The following is a 20156-nucleotide window of genomic DNA, read 5'->3' as shown; positions in this document are numbered from 1 at the left end:
TAGCCTCATCCCACTCTATGTCATGTCCTTTTTTTCTCGTGTGTTTAAATATTGCATTTCTCTCTCTCTCTTAAGTCGTACATCATCCCTATGTTGTTTCAACCTGTCTTTCAGCCTTTTTTTCGTTTCTCCTATGTACACACTCTGACATTCTTTACATTTCACTTCGTAGATAATCCCTTCCTCTTCCTCTTCCTCTTCTCTGTTTTCCTTTTTCTTGTTTGCATTCTTCGTTCTGAGTTAACCGTGCAACTTCCGCTCTTCGAATTTGTATTTTAGTGAGTTGTACATGAGGATATATGGACATCAATGTCCAAATGAATGAGATCTGGAACCATAGAAGACAGTGTCGTACCAGATGGGGAAGTTTGATGAAAGTCATTCTTGATTTGGTACAGTTAGTCTGTAAAGAGCATGTGATACATTACTCGTAAAAAAGATGGAAAAATTTTGCAGACAAAACTAATGAAAGGACTGGCATCTGTGCTCCCTTGTAAATAATCGTGGGAGCACATTTAGAATGAGACTCACTGATTGTATCAATATACGGTTTGAAACTAATCCTTATTTCGTTTTCTGACTGAAGGAAATCCGATCAAAAGCCTCTTGGAAATAAACTCTGCTTAAAGATTGTGATAAAGGTAAAGGTAAAGTATTCCCCTGTGCATAGCACCACGCCATGAAGGCGTATAGGGGGTGTGGGGGTAACGCCCCACACTTTCTTGATCCGGTCGTGAGTGGGGGTGATGTGATCAGCATCACGCCCCTGACCGCCTTTACCCCCCAGGGTTTCCCCCAGGTACCCATGTTATTCGACGCTGGGTAGGCGCCGGGGCCGCTTCCACCGTTAGAAAAGTTCCCGGATTTGAACCGGCCGGGGATCGAACCCGGGACCTTGAGCATGGTAGTCAGACGCGTTACCGACTGAGCCACCGCGGCCACCGCTTAAAGATTGTGAGAGAAAAAAATAGGCTTTTTGGAATCCAACAATTAATATGTACTCTAATTAAGTAACTCGTTAGCGTTCTTAATCCTAAAGGTTTATGGCTACAGGAACACAAGCCTTCCATCTGTCCCTATGCTGGGCAAGATCAATCTAATGTTTTCCATCCTTAGCGATTTCCTTTAGGTCCATCTCAACGTTATCCCTTCATTTTAGTCTTGGCCTTCCTACAGGACTCTTACCATTAGGTTTCCCAACAAGAATCTTGTCTTTCTTCTCTCATTCTTGCCACATTACCTGCCCACCCGAGTCTTCTTGATTTAATTATTCTAATAATATCTGCACAGGAATACAAATTCTGCGTAACCTTCCCCACTCACCTGTATCCCCATCCCGTTTAGGTCCAAATATTTTCCTAAGGATTTTATTTTCAAATACTCTTAATTTATGTCCCTCTTTTAATGTGCGAAATCAAGTTTTACAACCATATAATACTACAGGCACAATTACTGTTTTGTATATTAATTAATTAATGTGTGCTCATGTAAAATAATTATTGTAAATGCTACCACTTTCCCAGAATAAAAACAAGTGTTAGCGATGTTTCGATCAACAACATGGCTTTTGTGTCTATAGGTTGAAAGAGAACAACAAAATTCATTTGGCTTGACGGCAACTTCTCTGGACGATAAATATTAAGCTTTGGTAAATTTGACATTGCTCCACGCTCCTCAGAAAAACAGATTTGATCATTGTAATCAAAGGCTGCACCTTGAGTTCTGCTTCAGCCAAAGTGTTATCTTGAAAGTGTATCAGACGTTTTTGTTTCAAGGAAGTGTGTCTGGCCTAACTTTTTTCATGATGTCAACACCTGAATATTTTTCATCTGACCAGTAAAGTCGTTCAGATTGTAATATCCATAAAGTAACAATGTGGTAATAAACCCACTCACTTTGTTAGCTCTAAATTCAAACTTTTATCAATTCTTCTGTGACACTGAATATCTGTTTCCTTCGCTATGGATTCCAGTATAACACCCGTATGCTTTTCAATTAGTTAATTTGGTGTTAACCGCCAAACACACTTCTTCATTTCTTCTGCACACAAACTTGCTTCTTTCCCACGTGATGTTAGCTTCCTGTATTGTGTATCTATCTTTCATCCATTCATTGCTTTCTTTACATAGTTGTCTCTTCTTAGATTTCCCCTGCTAAACTATATTCTTACCTGACACAGAAACAGCTGCCTCTTGAATCTCTTCTCTATTCTGTGATGGTGACTGTGAAGTTCCTGCTACGTCACTATCCTATGTTTTCTTGCACAGTGGATCCGAAATATTGAATATCAAGGGATCCCCGCACATCGTATAAAGCAAATCAATCATAATTCGGTCCCTGGTCATAAGACCCGCACACATTTTGAGGTGGTCGAGTTTTCTCTTTTGATCCTGTTAGGGCATGCCTAAAGAAGGGAAAAAATCTTGGGTAGACATCTGGCATACCGGGCCCAAGTTTTCTAGGGGCCCATAAATTCAAGATGGTCGCCGCTTCACGCACCATCAAAAGACATCGATCATAACTCCATTAAAATTGGTTTTTGACAATTTTGCGTAGACATATTTTGTTTAGAACTGAAACCGGAAGAAAAAATATTCTTCCAGTTTTCTTTTTTCATAATCTTGCACTGTTATGGATATACAAGGTAACCAAAAAAGTTCTTGCCGTTCTAGAGCAGTGGTAAACAAAGAGCAATACAGTGGACGGTACGTACCTTTAGATTTCGAAGTAATCTCCATTAGCATAAATAGCAAATGAAAATATATTACTATCATTTTTGTAACTAAATTAGTGTTCAAAAATTAAAAATGACGAAGAAATGAGAAAATGTGTTATTCATGAAGTGTCAGAACTGCACAAAACATAGTGAAAGTTAATCAAAACGTTACTAATTCAAAGATAGATGTAAGCAATGTAGGAGAACAAATCATGAGACGGGAGAGAGAGAAAAAATATTTCCTGATGTATTTTATAACCGTTCAGCCTATCGTCCTAATTTGAGAGCAGTTCATTTTGCTATGACATGCAATTATAAAATAGGAATATATCAGGTAGAGAACGCAATTCAATCATATTTCGTGCTGATTTTTATAAACTCGATTTTTTTCCACTAGAGTGCTTCAGTGAGATCATTTAGTTTGAGCACCAAATGGTTCACACGAACGACGCTAGATAGGGTACAAAATTAAGAGCTTCCTCGCTCTACGGATTAACGCTCTAACAGGCAATACGAGCGGTATACACTCAAAGCCCAGTGGTACACGTATAACCGTAATTTGTCTGTGGTAGTGGCCCTTCAAATATGGATAGTGAAGTGAGAGGCGCAGTGAAAATGACACTTAAGTAAACATATTCATTTTAACAATCCTGAGGTTCCCGTCTACGTGTTTCGGAGTAGGTGGAAGTTCTCTGAAATCCCGCTCGAATTTCCATCACCTTCTTTATTAACACTTCCAGTCGCCACAAACTTGCCTTAATGGTTTTCCCAACTGGTTCTTTACCGGCATATTCTCTCCGGTAATTCCCTTGCACTGTAATGATTGATTTGGTCTCTGTATACCAGAATACAGATCGTGCGCGCTGCTGCGGAGTCGCCATTGTGCTTTATGCGATTGTGGCGCTGCATAGTGAGAGGACGGTGAATTTCGAGGTCATGCAATTTTTTTTTTTTATTTTCTCTTTCGTCTAGTACCACTCGCATTCCACTATGTTTCATAACCTTTTAGCAATTATGAATTGAAATATTGGAAGTTTGAACGGAACACGCTGTATTATGTTATGCAACACTCGAAGAGTTCTTTTAACAAACATGGCTTCAATGAAAAGGGCTATATTGCACTGTTTTGGAGTAAAAAGGTTTCACTTAGTTCAGTGCTTTTTTATGAGTGCCTAATAATTTAATTTGTTGAATTATGAAAACCACTTTTATTTGCCATTCCTTCTATTTATCTGTTTTTTATACATTGCTTTCATTTTTCTATTTCATCTTATTTTTACTTTCACAAAATCGATATTTATCCTGGAACTATTTACTTTTATTTCTTCACTTTTTCCTGCCATCTATTTTTCAATATCGAAATTCCTTTCTCTCCATCTCGTATTATTGTTTCCAATATGAAATACCTGGTTTGGAACAACTACATAGCTTATATAATCAAATTTAAGTTTTGGTGTTACTCAAAGAGGACACCCCTGTTTGGAAGCCCAGGCAGTCACCGGAATGCCTGACATGATTCCAAAGATCATTTCTTGTAAATCTAATTACCAGAGAACGGATTTATGTGTAAATACAAATCTTTATATAATGCTAAAATCAATGTTATTTTGCATTGTATTTACAAATCATGGTATGTAAGCCTCAATTTTGTTTTCATATTTTTATCGTATATTAGCTGTTGGCACCTATATTTTGGTTGTTTTTGCTTACAGTTTCCATATTTTCAAACATTTCCCGACATACATGTATATTCCGGATTCATAGATCTACTACATTTTCCTTTCTTTTGTTAAATACCAAAGGTTTTTGCGTTCATCCGTATTCTCATTGTTCTGTACTTTCTGTTTATTTTAAATCTTGGCAACAGGCAATGTATCTGTTATTCTAACATTGTTGTCAACAATAGAAAAGGCAAGATCAAGTTTTCTCTGTGAAATTCATTGCATAGTTTTAAATGTATACCCATTATTTCTTGCGATATTGAAAGCAGTTTGTCCATATAAATCTGTATTTAGTCAGAACAAGAAGACATTCACGTTTGAACACTTAAAGTAAAGTTTGGTAATCCATTGTTTTGTTAAAAAAAATAAAGCACATTTTGTATTTGAATTTGAATTTGATTTCAAAATTTTGGGTGCGTCAGAACTTAGGCTATTTTGCACCCGTCCAGCCCCTTACCGTTAAAAATAACAACTCTAACGTTGCATAACTAAAATCTTCAAATATTCTGTTTTCCGTTAAAAGCTGAGGCTGTAAACAGTCACTCAGCACACAACAGGGCAACACACATAATTATACTGGCCATAGGGCCAGTCGCCAGAGCCTTGTTTGTCTGCAAAATGCAGTCCAGGGTGTACTACGTGGAAGTGAGGTTGACTTTTGGGTGTCCTATTTGAATTCTGCATTACAGTTAATGTCACGTAGGCTTAATGCATTTTATTTAGCTGGATAAATAGCTCGTTTAATTAAAATTGTCATTTTTCACAATTACAATTAGATTTTTTATTTAAATATTTTGATTAAAGTAACTTAATACATATTTATACATCGAACACTTTTTTAGTACACATAAATTAGCTCCCTGGTAATTTCAACTTAAACGTAACTTCGAGACTTTGCGTGTTGCTTTGAACGCAATCTCTTCTAACGTGATACTGATTTCATTCAAGACTCGGACAATTTTTGCTCGTGACGGTACACGCTTTTCTGGCCCTTCACCAGCTTTCCACTTCGACGCGAACCTCGCTGAAGGGCCAATATTTCTTAGAGACCTTCAAGATACGCAAGACTCGATACTTTCCCGTCAGTCTGGTTGACTAACTTGTAGGATACTCTCGCCCCCTTGCGTTCGATTTTTCAGCGCGTTTCGTGCGGAGAGACAGACAGACAGAGAGTGCGAAAGGGGGTGTGTCACTGACTAAAACGTGACCGCACTCCCCCCATCTGTCTGCTCCCTGCCTTTCCCGCGTTGTCCCTGGCAACTAACCCCACCCGGAGGGCTGTGGGAGGGACGAGAGAGATAGAGAGAGAGAGGTTTGGCGCGTAAAGGGTCCAGGGTAGGGGGCGTTGCTGTCGCTAGCCCAGGCTTCGCTGCCAGTTGTTCGTGAACCGTGTAGTGCTGCTACGGGCTTGAATAGCGGGTCCGCCTGTTCGCAGCGTTCCCGATCTTCTTCCAGCGCGCTAACCCCTTTCTACAACCTCTCTCTGGTTGTGATCTTTATCCGGAAGTGCGTCAAGGATTACCACGAAAATGAAGACCTCTTCGTTTTCGCTACGTGTCATGAGAAGGGTGAGTATCGCGAGTTGTTGCTTCGTCAATCCCCCTCCCTCTCTCTCTTTTTCTCGCTCGCTCTGTGAGTATGCGTGCGCGCGCCACCGCATATGTGTGCGTGTGCGCGCGTGCATATGTGTGTGCTTGTGTGTATCTGCATGGATGGGCCGTACTGCACGCCAGATTCATATTGTTCGTATAATTGTGATGTTGATGACATGGTATCAATTAGCCGAGTTGTCGCTATTGTTGTAAACAATCAACAATCGCGGTGTACATCAGCGCTTTCGTAGTACGTGCTCTCAAACCAAGTTAATGCTGAATGAACAGTCTAAAATCAAAACACTAACTTCAATGCAAGGGTCACCATAGGATGGGACGAGCCACGCCCCCTTATGTGCCACGTCCTGTTGCACCCTGTATTGCAGCCAAACACTGCCATCTTTTTTCCCCGTTTTCCTTGGGTTTGTGTCGCTTTTGTGCCTATTTTGGCTAATCGCGACTACAATGACGAATGATTATTATCCGAAATTAATATGGACACTCGGAAAGAAACATTCACACCAAAACTGGGACTTGGAGGAAAAATAAATCTTTGCTTTATGCTTTATATACCCAATGCCATGTCAAGGATCTTGGCATTTTTAATAGTTTGTGATATTTGTAACCATATTTTCACGTATTTTAATAGTTGCTATATGTAATATTTGATTACATTTTAACGTATTCGATGTTTCTTTTGAGGAGTCTGGGCTAAATTTCAACCCCCATCATCCCCCACCATGGGCACGTCACTGTATATACCCTCCCCGAAGCATTCTCTACAACCACGCCTAGGGAAATTTTCCCATGCACGGAAAGATCGAACATTTCTGCATCAAGACTCCTTTTCGATTCCTGAAACCTGAATATACTGAGTATGGAAAAACCTACGTATATTTCCTAAGATTAATATTTCACTAACGCAGCACGGTAAGTGGAACTATGTCTAAAAGGAGCTAAAACACAAAACAAAATCCGGCTGAAATCAATGCCTGTCCAATGGAAGAAACTCAAGGTTGTCCAACGTTAACCTGAAGGCATTAGAGAAGGGAAGCAACAGTTTGTAGGCGTGGTTAAACCACCGAGATTCAAACCATCCGCTTTTCCCTGCCACCGTTGAGACGGGCTAGAATCGATTCCTGTAGCCTCCAACCCAGCGTATTATGACTCGAAGTACATTTATACGAGACGTTCTCCCTGTATCCCGGCGCAGAAGGTACTCGACACCCATCCCTTCAAGATTAATGGTTCCAGGGTGACGAATCGAAATCGTCCCCCCCTTCTCTTTTTTTGCTTGCGGAAAGAGGGGGAAATTGCTTATTGAACAAGTTTCCCACCAAACCTTCGAATATTTGACACCTACTGTGTCTTGACAAAGACTGGGGCATTTGCCGAATGCCACATCCGATCTACGTTAAATTGCCCCGAAGATAGACGCGTGCAATATACGTTCATCTACAACCTGTTTGATTTTGAGTCCACTTTACCCATAAGAAAGGCTCTCTCTCTTTCTCTTTCCCTCTATCTCCCTCTCTCTTTCAAGAGAAATAAAGAAGGAATGAAGGAAATAAACTCTCTCTCTCTCTCTCTCTCTCTCTCTCCCCCTCTCTCTCTCTCTCTCCGTCTTTCAGGACAAAGAAACAAGGAAGGAAGAAAATAATATTTATCTCTCTCTCTATCAAGAGAAAGTAAGAAGGAAGGAAAGAAATTATCTCTACCTCTCTGTCTTTCAGGACCAAGAAAGAAGGAAAAAAAATCTTTCTCTCTATCAATAGAGAGAAAGAACGAAAGAATTTATATACAGGGTGACTTGTAATTAGATGTATTCCCTGAAAGGGGTTAAAGTAGAGACAATTTGCAATAAATTTGACCATATGATACCCCGTCCGAAAATTAGTGGTTTTCAAGATAATCGAATTTCTATTGTTTTCTTTCTAAATGACAATTTTCCACATAAAAAGGTGAATTGAGAAAAATCTGCTCATTGTGTGGCACTTATTTCAGCGTTTTCTGATAGCTAACAAATAAGTGGTTCGTTGAAAAAAAAAGTTTTTTCCAAATAACAATCACATGTAAGTAACGGGTGGATCTAAACTTACAAGTGATGATAAAAACATGCTCTCTTAGTTTACTTGGCAACGTATTAATAACAAAAATGGTATGACATGAAGCGTACAAATTACTTAAGTTACTTCCTTGTGTCATCTGCTATCCAACAAGGTACAAATGTTGCTAACATTCACATTTGTTTACAAGAAATTATACTTTGTTCATCTTCATGTGAATGGAATCAATGAACAATACAATTAAAGAACATTACACGTCTTGCTCAAAGTGGGCACCCCCGTTTTTACGGACGTAACTCGTGATGTGATGGTGTCCTTGATGTGTTGACCAGCTATTGAGATCCTCTCCCTGAGCTCTTCTTGCGAGTTTACCGGTGTCTTGTAAACTGTATTTCAAGTGGCTCCAAATGTAAAAGTCGCAAGGCGTCAAATCGATCGGGGGATCGATCTGGGCAGTCATCTTGCTGATAAATCATGTCACGTCTTGTGGCTAGAGGCACATCCTCCAACAACATTGCCATCCCGTTCCTCAAAAAATGTTCGTAAGTGATGCCATTTAAGATTTGGGGCAGGAAAAATGGCTCGATCGAATGATTGTTGATTACGCCCATCCCCATCCATACTTCTGCCTGGGCGTGTGACAGTGACTGGATGAAAATTACCCAAAGAAATGGATTGGCCGAGGCGGCCCGATTCCCTGGCTGGCCCGATCCCCCGATTTGTCGCTTTGCGACTTTTACATTTGGAGCCACATGAAAGACTTAGTTTACAAGACACCGGTAAACTCGCAAGAAGAACTAAGGGAGAGGATCTTAACAGCTGGTCAACACATCAAGGACACCATCACATCACGAGTTACGTCCGTAAAAACCTGCGTGCCTGCATTAGTAACGGAGGTGCCCACTTTTAGCAAGACGTGTAATGTTCTTTAATTGTATTGTTCATTGATTCCATTCACATGAAGATGAACAAGGTATTATTTCTTGTAAACAAATGTGAATGTTTACAACATTTGTACCTTGTTGGATAGCAGATGACACAAGGAAGTAACTTAAGTAATTTGTACGCTTCATGTCATACCATTTTTGTTATTAATACGTTGCCAAGTAAACTAAGAGTGCATGTTTTTATCATGACGTGTACGTTTAGACCCACCCGTTACTTACATGTGATTGTTATTTGGGAAAAACATTTCTTTTTCAACGAACCACTTATTTATTAGCTATCAGAAAACGCTGAAATAAGTGCCATACAATACATATTTTTCTCAATTCACCTTGTTATGTGGAAAATTGTCATTTAAAAAGAAAACAATAGAAATTCGATTATTTTGAAAACCAGTAATTTTCGGACGGGGTATCATATGGTCAAATTTATTGCAAATTGTCTTTACTTTAACACCTTTCAGGGAATACATCTATTTACAAGTCACCCTGTATATATATATATATCTTTCTCTTTCAAGAGAAAGAAATAAGGAAGGAAGGAAATAATCTCTCCCTCTCTCTCTCTCTATCAAGAGAACTGGCCTCCCACTCCCGTGTTTATAACTGGCATTTCGTCTTCCGTCATCAAATATTTCCACCCATTCATACACTCTCCCTTGACTTATACAATTGTCTCCGTACCGAAGCTTCATTATTCTGTATATTTCAGAAGGGTTCACTCCCTCTGACCACAAGAAACGAATAAAACTTCGTTGCTCTTCTACGGTGCAAGTCAACAGCTACTGTGCAGGCGCATACAGCCTGATCGTCACGACACCTTTATGGCGTGTTGCTAACGAACATTTTTGAGTGCCGAAACACTCATTTTTGTTATGCATAAATCTCCACGAAGTTTAGAATAAAATTCCTGTTATTTAATGCCTTCTCCTCGTACATTTTTCAATTTGCTAACCTGATATTGCAAGTTATAAATTTTAGGTATTTTCATATTATTTGTAGTCCAAAAAATATAAAATAGATTGTTATGAAGACTTCAATATCAACCACTCAGCATATAGTTGTGGTTTTAACATGGAAGTCAACAAATTTCGCAAAATTCACACACATTACAATACAAAAAAAATTCCATAGAAACCCATCGGCGTCCCATTATGAAATTTTGCACACAAATAGTCAAAACATATATTTTTTAAAATAAAAATAAAAATGGTGTTTTTGAGATTTTCAAAAAAACTTTTTCAAGTTTTTTAAAAAATTACAAAAATTAAATATCACAGTCATGTTGCATTTTAAATTATAGCTCATTAATAGCAGAAGAAAATGACATCAATTTATGCTATGTCGGTCAAATAGTTTTTGATCTACAGCTGTTTAAAGATTTCAAATTATCGTCAAATTTTGGAATTTTTGCTTTTTTGAATGTCAACAACTCAAAAACTAAGAGCCGAAAAAATCTGGAATTTGGCAGTTTTAGTGAGCTTTACTGGTACTACCACTGCACCAAAAATTATCAATTTTTGAGATGTCAAGGTTCAGACCGTGGTTGATTTGGCATGGTATGACCCATTGTTGTTGTTTGTTAATGCGATGTTCTATAGATGTATTGATTGAATCTTAACTGAAAGACCGATGTAGTATGCTGCAAACCTAGGGGTTGTCGTTTCGTACCACGGGTAAGCCATGAATGTCCGTTTGTTTGGTTTGGTTTGAGTTTTGTTAACTGTTATGCACGAAAAGGCTAATCTGGATTGGATCTACATTTTAACGTGAGTATAACCTGGATGGATGTCCTTTGGTGTTGTGTCGCTTATCTACTGTATATATGTATCTAGTAATTACCGGAAGAAAAAATCAATTTTTCCTCAAACAGATTGAAAAGTCACTTGGGTTTCAAATGTTGTCAAGTTGATGTTCCAGGCGTGCATTCGCCCTCTGAATATTGATCTATTTTGCAATAGAAGTTTTTTAATCGATAAAAGCTATTTTCAAAAATAAGGGCGCAATATGTTCCTGAGTGAATTATGTATTGTCGATTATCCTAAAAGGCAGAAACGCGATATAAAATAAGAAAAATACAAATACAAATGCAGAATAAGGGTGTAGGGATCAGACTGGCAGTACTGGTTTAGTCACTTATGTAGGTGGAGTCAGTATGATATTTTACAAAAGGTCTCTGCCGCTTTTCTCATCTACAAATATGCTTCAGTTTCCAAGCAGTAGTTGCTCAGCAACTGGACGTGTCTCCTCCGTATTTTAATATTTCCTTGAAACATATATTACATATGCATTAAACACAAGCACTATAAGCTCTTACTTTAAAAATATTGAAAATGAAATATATACGTATTCTTATAATGAATTTATATTCATGTACAAATAATACATCAAAAATAGTGAAATGTTTGAAATAGTGATGAACAGGTTTTCATGCCAACCAAAGGAAAGAACAAAATATATGTTTAAGCTACTCTCGCGAGATATAATCGTGCGAGTAGGTTAGGTTTAATGTTCCTAGTTTATATCACGTGGTACATGCATGAGGAGACAAACATCATGAAATAATTTTGTATTATGACAGGCAGGTAGTACAGAAAGTTCTGTATTATAGTCCAGGACTTGTCATGGGGTTTCGTTGTGTTGAGGCTCTCATGCATTCTATCTAATCATAATATCAAACTTACGATTATGCTAATAGGTAGGTTAAAACGACGTTAAATAACTACATAGTAAGAGAAATAGACATTTCATATCTCATATAGTGGAGAATAATCTGTTCCGTTGCATCATAGTGGTTTGTCGTACGCGTATCCTGTGGTCACTAATGGACAAGTATGCTTTTAAAGGTAGGTCGATTATATCCGATGCTAACTGACCAGGAAAAACTTATTTCACCTTTCTTACCTCATCGTCGAGTCCAATATTAATCACTCAATACTAAAAACAATTTATAGCACGATTTCTTCGCTTTAGTAATGTGACAATGCACAGGATTTGAAAATTTGCTGAGAGTACACATCAATATTATGTAAAGTTGAAAATTGATTAAATGATCAAATCGAAACGCATTGAACTGCTCTCAATCTTTCAAATGATATTATGGAGTAAAGGAGACATATTATAACAGTAACTGAAAAGTACTTGAAGACTGGCATTTGATTGTCAGTGTTTTTTGTGACTGTAGTGCATTTAGTTCAGAAGACGCAAGAAACGTTATACCTGAAAGTGAATTTATCAATGTATCCTACATGCATGGTCGTATATATAGTTCACGTAAGGGGGTCAACTTTTGGTATGATTAGAATTGCTTTATGTCATAAGTGAAAATTCAGGGCGGTTCTGACCGGAAGATTGTTGGTGAGCGGGTGCTGGACCCGACAAATTTGTATGTAGTCACGAAGTCACGCTATTTAGTATTGATACTTTTCTGTTCATCTTGTGTCAAATAACTTGAGAAAGCTACGATGTTTATCTGGTTTCCTTGCACTGCGTTTTTAAAAACCTAATTTCTGTAAGAAGACTCTAGGGGGAAAAATATAACTGATTTGACAGTCCCGATGTAGTTTCTTATTGCAGAAATTTCAAAACTTTCAATAAGTTGTAGACTTTTGGTTTGCAGTCACATCTGGTGTGTGTAATTACTTAATTTCCTTCCCATCCATATCTCGTCCTATACGTCTAGAATTTAGTAAAATAAAATAAGTCCGAAGAAATTTTTTATAAAAAACCGGATAGAACAGGTAATTTAGTAATTTTATTGAGCCAGGGGGCGGGGATTGGACTTGTTGAAGCTCACCCCTTACATACGCCCATGCCTTCATGGAACATTGAAGTAATCTTAAATTATAAGATATTTCACACCATTCTTATTTCAAATATTAATTTCGTATAATTCTAGCTATGTGGCCCATCCAGCTTTCCAGCTAAGATATTATTAAGCAGTGCAATTTATATTAATATATTGTAATCAAGGGGTCCCGGGGTCGGCACCAGGTGGAAGCCCATAGTGGTTCGGATCCCACTTTAAACTGTAGGTCCAGTCCCGATTAGCCTTTCTGTGCATAAAGTGAACTTAAGACAACAAATCAATCAATCAAAAATATATTAAGATACTTTCGAGTTTTATTTAAACAGTTACATTATTGTTTCCACATGTGGTTTATCCTTTCATAACATGGGCTAAAGAACAATGTGACCTCAAACGAATGTTATTGTTATTCTATGAGAAGTCTACTAACAAAATGTTCTGAAAATATTAACATTATTTTAACAAGCTTGAGAGATTTGGGTACACATATGCCTGAAATTGTGAATAATATAAAACTAATTCTCTGAATATTTGAATTTTCAAAGGAAATCCCTGCGTATCATTTCCCCCAAATCACGCAATATTTATCTACTCCTAAATTATTATCATGTTATAACAAAATTCGTACGTTTTGTCTTTGGATACTTCTTTCTGATACAGCTTTTTCCAATTCATTCTCACAGGATCTTAAAAATTTACTAATTTTGCTATTTTTGCAATTCCAAAAATTTCCCTGCAGATAACACGAAATGAATGTCTCTCTTAAAGTAAGTATTTAGACGTTTGATATCTGTGTATTGCAACTTTGTTCGTTGCCAAGTTCACATATGCTTTCGCTCAAATGACGTCATTCGTGACCGACAATATTCACTTAGTACGACTTGGACACCTCAATCTCATTCCATCGGTTACAGTCAAAATGACTTCTAGTTCAAAGAAAATTGAAAATCCAGACCAAATGTATTTTAAAGAAAAAGTGTAAGACCTCCTTCTAAAGGCTTTTAAAGATTTTTCAGATAGTCACTACCTGGGAAATTGAGGGGGTTCGGGACACTTGCACGGAGTGACACTTGCACGAATCCTGCCCCAGATCCTGCTGAATCACTATTTGGGTTGTGTCACTTGCACGGAAAGTAAGACCGGAACGGGGAGGGGGATTTCTGGGATTTTCTGGTTCCAGTGAAAACCATCGTCTTTCTTTCTCAGCTCATTTTTGTTCAAATAGAAACAGTTCATTTGTATGTACATTATTTACAAATTTACATTTTCCAGGCGATTACTACAATTTCTGAATATAATAAATTTCTTTCACACTTCCGTTCTCTTTAAGTTTCCTCAAGGCGTCACTTATAATCTTATTGGTCCTAATTGCAGATTTCTTTCTTCTTTTGCCGTCCGGGGCCGCGGTAGCGGTAGGTGGTGGTAGGTCAATTACCCCATGGGCGGAGTCCGGAATGGGGTGCGGGGGACAATTTTAATGTTTTTTTTAGCCCTGAAAAAGCGGCTGTTATATATCCATCGGTACTGGTGAGGTGGCTGCTAGGAAACTGACATGGCCGCAATAGACTTCCACCTTGCAACTTTAAACGGCTGTATCTCCACGACTGTACACTCGTAAATATTTGTTACCCCGCTCCAGAATTTTGCTTTACACAATTTGCAACACACAATCTTCGTGCAACAATCACTAAATTCACCTCCGTGCAAATGCAACTACGGGCAAGTGTCACAAACTCAATTAAGTAGCCTCTATTCTCTAATGAGGCACGATTCCTGTCCCAGGAATCTCTGAAGCGAGAGAACGAAAGCAAGTCTTTGCACAAAGTAGTAACTACACAGGGTTCGACCAATGCACACGTGCTAGGGAACAGAATTGTATGAAGCGAGGAAAAATGCCTGTAGTACCCAGCCTTTGCAGCGCAGTGTACTGCTTCGCTCGGCCCACTCGCTTTCTCCCCTTCTCTGACGTAATGTGCGGCTTTGCTCCAGAGATTACCGGGATATATTATAGTATCCAGTGACGTAAAGCAACGTTACGTCAAATTAATCCGCAATAGTCTGTGCCAAAATAATTCTTGAGAAACTCCCTTTAACAAAACGATGCTCATTTATCCTTTATAAAGTTTTCTGCATAAATTTCGTTTAGTTCTAAGATATTGTTACCAAAATACTGGAACAATCATCCTGCTTTCCAAGGAAAGCAACATAAGTTCTGAAGTTCAGGCAGAAGATAGAACTTCACAAAGATATAAGTTTAAAAGTCAAAACATTTCTTTGTCACTTTCGTTCTATAAATATACTACAGAAAAGCACAACAAGGTGCTATGGGTGGCGACGAGTTATCTGCGTGCTTTGAAACGATATAAAAAAAATTCCTTTACTTTTATAAGTTTTAAAAAATAAAAATTTCTAGTGAAAATTAATGCTTAGAGCCTACATGATGCACAAAGTATGACTTAAGGCTCGACCGGACCTTTGGCAGCCGTAAGGGCGATTTTCTTTCAAATTTTCTTCTCCATTCGAAAAACCCTCTTTGATATTCCAAAATATGAAAATTTATATACACTTAGAATTCCTTATAGAGCATCGATGTGAAATTTCGTGTAATTTCCTTTCGCTGTTATCTAGATCTTCTCAAAAGTTTCGTGATTACGTAAGTCTATTAAACTATTGATAATATCTAGATAACAGTGAAAGCGAACTACACGAAAATTCACACCGATGCTCTAGAAGGAATTCTAAGTGCATGTAAATTTTCATATTTTGGAATATCAAAGAGGTTTTTCGAATGGAGAGGAAAATTTGAAGAAAATCGCCCATTCGAATGCCAAAGGTCCAGTATATCATTTATGCTGAACCCGAGCTTGTTCAAATTTCTTGTACTTTCTTTCTTGCTTTGAATTATGTTCAGACAAAATATTCAGACGGATATATTGAATTTATTCAAGTTTTTTAGTATTCAAGTGGTAATGTTAACATCTCTAAACATGCATTTTAGTTACGTTTGTAGCAGTGATAAGCATTTATTTTACTCGTAGTAAACTAGCCGATTACCCTCCGTTGGCCCGGTATCTATTTATCCCAATGTTCTATTTAAGTTGTCCGTGGGTTAAACATGGCGATCTCAAATCCACTCCGCATTACTTAATAGACTGCCTCTGTGACTTGTTGATCGTGGTCGAGAAAGCAAGTCTCTCTTTCTCTCTCTCAAATGTACTCGTGTATGTCACCAATTATCTTAGCGACTCCGAAAAGTATGGATTCGACACTCATATCGGTCGTTTTAGATTATTTTTACATGTCACCCCCTCCCACTTCCACCCTCAGGGGTGCCAGGGGTGTCTTACCCCCACAGTGTTTTTTTCCAGATTGTAAGTCATATGTGTACCAAGTTTGGTTGAAATTGCTCCAGGCGTTCGAGAGTTATGCCGGACCAAACATACATACATATATACACACATTTTTAAATTTTTGGTAAATTTATGAAGCTTATTCATTCAATAATATAAGCAAACTTTAAATTATAGAGGCTAAGGTGTACAGGTTCTCAGAAGCAAGATGCAAGTCCTTGAGTAAGCTAACTTGTGATGACAGAAATGTGACAAATATATTATCTTCTTCTCTTTCTGTTGTGATGAATGTTCAGTTATGAAATTGACAGAAGTAGTAAATGCATGTTACCATGGAGTGGATGCATTAATTGTTGATTGGTTGAAGACACAGCTTCTGTGCACTAAATTAACTTTTGACTTTACTTTCCGTTATGTAAGAAAAGAAACACTCGCATATACAGTGTAAAATATTGATATATTCACGAGTTATTTACTGCAAAAAGAAGATCCGTTTCGCAATATCAATTGATTTGAAATTTTCACAATAAAATAAATCGGATATGCTGTTCTAGGAAGCAAAACTACCAGTTTTATGGTACATCTAATAGTGGCATAGATGGGATATGAGTTTCTTGAAGAACAATATCATGACAAAACCTTTGTAACAATAGTAGATGTATGTAGACAATGCTCGTAACCACTGGCGCAGGATTTTATTTTGGAGGGGGGCTGGAATTGTAAAGGTGGATATTGCATAGCTACGTTCTTGGAAGGCTGCGGAATACACAATAAAATATTTCATAATTAACATATTTAACCTTCGTTTGAAAAGTCGTTCAAAGACAAAATAATAATCGAGGAAGAAATTTTAATTTTCTCAAAATTTTGGGAGGGGCTGTAGCCTAATCAGCTCCCCCCTCCGTGCACCAGTGCTCGTAACAGAACGTCATTGCAAAATATATATTGTCACTTTTGAGCAGCTACTAGCTTTGGTCGTAATCATAGTTAATTTGAATTATGTTTTGACGAAATCGTAGGAATAAAGCTTCTCACTTGTCTTTGTGCTAACCCTGTTGCCTTTCAATCAAAGCGTCCAAGGTTCGATTCCCACCTCAGGCACAATCCACGGTGATTCGGAATTCGGATCCGACTTCAATCAGCAAGCCCAGTCCCGACTAGTCTACATGAACATAATCTGAAATTATAACAAACTTTGACCAGCCCTTAATTGTAGGAAAAAGATAACAAATATAGTATTAAGATCAAGAAAGTGTGGGGCGTTACCCCCCACACCCCCTATACGCCTTCATGGCGTGGTGCTATGCACAGGGGAACACTTTATACCTTTTTTTTACTTTAGCATTAAGATGCTTTTAGAAACATCTTTGTTATTCCAGCTGTAAGTCAAATCTAAAACCGTACAAATCGGTCCTCTGGTTATCGAGATAATGAGCATTAAAGAAATGGCTTCAAAAAATTCAAGATGGCTCCAAATTTCAATATGGCGACGGGTAGGTAGATTCCCTTCAATGAACACAGAGCTATTGTAGATTCCGTGCGCAGAACTTCATTCAACACGAGAACCATAAATGGGCTCCCCATGAAAGAAAGAGCGCTCCACCTCCAACAATGGTGAATCTCGACTTGTTGCAACCGTCCTCAACGGAATTCCAGCGCTGCTTTCGTCGGTGCCATTTCCCGACAGCCTCCACGCTCCGCCCCCTCCCCGAAGTATGCTGCTAACAGGTGGAAGACGTCTACTTGCGGAGACATCCTCAGATTTACATCGTCGAGTCGGAGCACGTATCCGCTTGCACTTGTCTACCTCGGTTGCTGCCGCCAAACTGAGTTCCCTCCCTGATCAATACCTCGGTAATCTTTGAGCCTAGGCTTTCGGCATGTTTCCGATGCGATGTGTTCAGACGTCGGAAGCGGAAATTGAGCGATTCAGGAACGCGAGTGGACGATTTTTTGCGATTTCTGCGTTAAATAATAAAAGGGTCGTGGAATGCTCAGGCGTTGTAAGTGCCGACGGTGGAGTTATGTGTGAGTTTTAGGTCAATGTTCAATCAATTATAGTCTTAAAGTTCTGCTGGAGCTATGGCCTGCGTCATGAAATTATTTGTCGGAAATGTATGTTCTTTCTAAACCGCTACGATATTAGTATTTGTGAAAATGTACATCTATTTACAATTCTTTCCAGAGCAATTGAATGATTTCGCTGTTTGTCTAAACGCACGGCCATGAAAATAGGCGGCTGGGCAGAATTGCGCTGTTGCCACATATGGGAAAAGCAAAGCGAGAGCGGGACAAAAGTCGCTGCTTTCCGCGCACTGTGTGGCAACGTCAACCGGGCTGCGTTGTCTAGGTTGAGCGTCAGAGCGTCTTTCCGAGGCACTTTTGTGTCCTTTCGAGCAAATACTGTTTGTATCGCATGGATTACAAAGACCAACTCCACAACGAGATCTTCCATTCTTTTAAAAATCCGAACACACGGGGTTGTGCTCTGACGTGGCAACAGCGCGAACTTCTGCCACCCTCCTAATTTCATGGCCGTACGTTTAGATATCCTGATAGCTTCGTGAGTAGTGTAATTGATGCTATAGCTGGCGCGATAAATGATGAGCCCCCCTCAGGCAGATTTGGCTACACTTAAAACTAGCTCAAGATGTGCATATGAGCTTATTGCTCAAGTGTGGTACTGTGTCTAATCCAAGATTTTTGTAAAAATGCCCTCGGGAATTTCCCGTGAAATGATGAGCCCCCTCAGATTGATTTGCCTACACTTACAAAAGCCACATCTGTGAGATTGTTGTCCATAAGCTTCTTAAAAATATGCCCCTCTTGATATTTTTTTTGGCTACACCTAAAACTAAGCCAAAAAGCCACCCACACCCACCCACATACACACCCACACCCACCCACACCCACACATACTTACTTCCGGTTTAAGTTCAATTGGGCACCAGGCTCAACTTGTGCAATATGCAGAGGCCCTCTAGAATTGCTCTGTGACTCTCTCATTTCTTACATCATAAACATATGATTTTTCACCTATAAGAATAACACTACATATGGTGTCATCAGGGAGTGTATCGTGGAATTCACAGATAATTTTAATGTTTGTTCTGTCATTAACCACAACTTGTTTTCTTTTTGAAGTGTTGATGACAAACATGGGTCTCTGTGCTTTGAATTCATCTGGTGTGTAATACATGTCAGTATTGCCAGTAGTGACCCTTTTGTATGCTGTAAATGCTTCATATAATTTAAGAAAATCATCCTTGGACATGTCTAAATTATAATTTTCTCTAGGAAACACCTCATTTCTGCCATTTTTAAGATATATGTTCTTGATGTTGCAGTTATCAAATTTACTTGAATTTTTTTCCTGATTATTGTGTCTTCCAGTCTGAAACAGTACCACCACAAAATCTGGCATGTCATATTGTATACTGGAGAATGAGTTTGTAGCATCAAATTCATAATAGGCACCAGTGGCAGGCTTCTGTACACATTGATATGTATAAAATTGTAAAGGAATCTGTGGATTTTTTAGAATATCTGCTTTGTATTTAAGAGCATAACTGGCCTCATATTCAACAACCGGGATTCTTAGCTCCAAAGTCTGAATAAGGCACTTGCCCTCATCAGGTAGGGTATTAGGCAGAGCTGCCCCTGTAGAATTTAATGTACTGTACCTCATCAAAGCATTATTATCATTGGCAGCTCTTCTAAATGTAATTCTTAAACCACCCTTCCACATAATATCTTTGTAATCGGAGAAGAATCCTGGCAACAGGCGCATAGGAAACAATACTGTGTGGCTCTTGGATAATATTTTATCACCAGCCTCAAATCCACCTATTTTGTAGTAAGAAGCCTCGGTTTTGGATAATTTTAGTGTGGCCAAAGCTGTGGAGGTAATGCCAGGGTAATCTACTCTGTTTATAACAACACCATGTTTTCTGATCTCA

The sequence above is a fragment of the Lepisma saccharinum genome, chromosome 4, assembly GCF_977018435.1.
Source record: "Lepisma saccharinum chromosome 4, izLepSacc3.1, whole genome shotgun sequence".
Classification (NCBI taxonomy): Eukaryota; Metazoa; Arthropoda; class Insecta; order Zygentoma; family Lepismatidae; genus Lepisma; species Lepisma saccharinum.
The sequence above is the reverse complement of the archived record's forward strand: the minus strand, read 5'-3'. Positions refer to the sequence as shown.